Source organism: Suricata suricatta, chromosome 11, assembly GCF_006229205.1.
Source record: "Suricata suricatta isolate VVHF042 chromosome 11, meerkat_22Aug2017_6uvM2_HiC, whole genome shotgun sequence".
NCBI classification, from domain to species: Eukaryota; Metazoa; Chordata; class Mammalia; order Carnivora; family Herpestidae; genus Suricata; species Suricata suricatta.
Genome location: NC_043710.1, coordinates 59,170,797 through 59,173,911, shown reverse-complemented (window position 1 = coordinate 59,173,911; position 3,115 = coordinate 59,170,797).

The following is a 3,115-nucleotide window of genomic DNA, read 5'->3' as shown; positions in this document are numbered from 1 at the left end:
TTGGGCAAATCCCTTCACTGGCCTGGCCTGAAAGCTTTTTTGGCAAAACACAGCAAGGTAAATTTCAGCTCTACCAGCTAGAAGGCTCTTCTAGCCAACACTGGATAGAAAAGTGATCCTTCTGGCTTGGAACTTTGTGAGCAGCGACCAGAAGTCCCTTCATTGGGCTTCAGGGACTGGCCCTGCATGTCTTCTCCCAGCCTTTCATCCTGTGAATGGATACTTGATGATGGAGCAGTCCTGGGATTTTTGTACTTCCCAGTGTGAAATGATGGACTCTAGTAAGTGTTGCTGGGGCTAAATGACCAGGCAAAGTGGAGTCACTAGATGGCTTGTCACACTACAGGCACTCCCCCGGACTGAAGTCAGAAAGCTTTTGTGAGGGTAAGGCTCCTTCCCTTTCCTCCTTTGAGGAGGAGGCAGGCCAGACAAGATGAGCGCCTATCATCATTCCTGAGCAGAGAGAGGGGCTCCCTTACTGGGCTGCGGAGAGAACTATCAGAACATGACGTCCATTGTTGATTTTTTGGCATAGAATCTGAGAGTGTTGTGCTAGAAGGAAACATAACTGGCCATGAAAGGCAAAGAGGAAAGAGAACTGGCCTTCAGTCGAGCACACCAGTCCAAATCTTGGCTCTGCCATGTGACCTTGGCAAGCACCATCAGCTCTCTGTCTCAATGACTTCATCTACCAAGCGGGGATAAAAATACCTGCATTACCTACCTGACAGAGTGATTACGAAGACTAAGTGGGGGAAATCTGTGGAATGTGCCTGGTTCCCTCTTCTTTCCTTCCTCTCTGTACTCCTCACTCTCCACACTGGACAGAATGCTCCTAACTCAAGGACCACCTCTCACACTTCTATATCCTCAGCCTTGAGCACACTGCCTCCAAGGGGAGATTCTCAGTTCGTGTTTGTTGAATGAATAAGTAAACTCCCACTGCCTTACCCCTGTCACTGCAGATCTGTATGCTGTTTCTTCCCCTGGGCTATTTGGAGGCTCACTTCCCTCTGGGCTCTGCCCCTGGCACTTTCCAATGGGGAAAATGGCCTGGGCCACAAAGCAGGTCAGTGGCAAGGCTGGGTCAGCTTCCTGTGGGCTGGACCTGCTCCTCCCCAACTCCCTCCCCAGGGCCCAGCATAAGGCCCTCATTTGATGCCAAGAAATCGGACTGACAACAATAAGGGCTAACACTTAGCCAGCACCATTCTAAGTACTTTATTGTCATGAATATTTTTAATCCTTACCAGAGCTATGTGAGGTAGGAACAATTTACTGTCTCCATTTTACAGGTGAGTGTTAGGCGATCAATTGTATCTCCTCCAAAATTCGTATGTCAAAGTTGTAACCCCCAACACCTAACAAAGTAACTATTAGAGAGTCTTTAAAGAGGTAATTAAGTTAAATGAGGTCATTAGGGTGGACTCTAATCCAGTATGACTGGTGTCTTTATAAGAAGCAGAAATTTGGGGGCACCTCAGTCAGTTGAGTGTCCAACTCTTGATTTCACTTCAGGTCATGATCTCATGGTCATGAGATCGAGCCCCTGTGCTGCACACTGCGCTGGACATGGAGCCTGCTTAAGACTCTCTCTCTCTCCCTCTCTCTGCCCCTCTCAAATAAATGATTAAATAAATAAAATAAGAAATTTGGACACAGACCGGCAAGAGGGAACACCAGGGAAGGCGCAAGGAGAAGCCACCTGCAAGCCACCAGGGAGGCCTCAGAAGAATACAACCCTTGCCAACACCTTGATTTTGGACTTCTAACCTGTAGAACTGTGAGGAAATATATTTCTCTTGTTTTAGCCACCCAGTCCGTGGTAGTTTTTCAGGACTGCCCTGGCTGACCGGTACAGTGACGGAACTGAGGCATCGAGAGGTAAAATGACCAGGAAGAGGCAGAAGGGGGATTTTTAGGCAGTTGGCTCCACCACCCAGGCTCTGAACCACCACCTCCACCATGGCTCTGGCCCAGAGAAGTGCCACCACCCAAGGTTGCTGCTGCTTCTCAGCCCCCAGGCAACCTGTCCAGCCTCGGTGGGCTCCCAGCAGCCCCTCTGCCTCAGATTCCTCTGGTTGAGTGTGGTAAGTAACACCAGGATGGGTTTGGGGCAGAGAAGAAAAGATGGACCATAACGGTGGGGCTGAGAACAGAAAACACACACACACACACACACACACACACACACACACACACATCCTTGTTCTCAGGGTTCTTATCTTCTAGAGCACTGCTCTTCTGCCTCTTCATACTGCCTTGGAATCACACCATAATGCAAACACAGTCTGATGCTCAACTCTGGTACTTGTCCTGTCAGTAAAAATCCAATGTCAAGTAACAACTACCACTGGCCAGGCACTGTCAGCAGTGTTACCTGTATGATCTCATTTAATCTTAACAATTAGTCTGAGAGGTCACTAGCATAACACCATTTACAAGTGAAGGTGCTGAGGCCCACATCCATTAGATGGCCCAAGGGAATAAAGCCAGAAAATGGCAGAGCTAAGATTTGAGACCAAGTCTGTCTGATGCAGAGGCCTAGAGCCACCACGTCACATGACTCCAGGGGCCCTATTCTACTGTGTGTATTCTACTGTGTGACTACTGAGCCTTGGAGGTGTGCAGTCCCCAGCCCTGCAAGTGCCCTGTTCCCAACTGCCTCATGTTTCTAATCTAAGGATGGAGATGCCATTTCCTAAGGCCCAGGGGCCCAGATCTGAGCCTGTTCTCCTGGCTGACATTACCCATTGGAGAAGACAGGCAGGGAAACCAAGTATTTCCATCCAGTGAGATTCCTGCTCTGTTAGAAGGGCAAAGATGAGAGGCATAAGGGAGAACTGAGACAACCAGGGACCACACTAGAGATGAAGATGGATGGAAACAGAGGACGAAGATGCCTCACCAAGCAGGACATCCTTGTCATGAGTATTGGAGAATGAGTAGAAGTTTCCTAGGCAGGCAAGGCAAGGGAGGGTATTTTAGCCATAAAGGACATCACGTGCAAATAATAATAATAGCTAATATCAGTTAAGCATTCATGAGGTATCAGGCACAATACTGGACATTGCACTTACATTATCTCATTCAGTCCTCACAACAACCTAGGCAA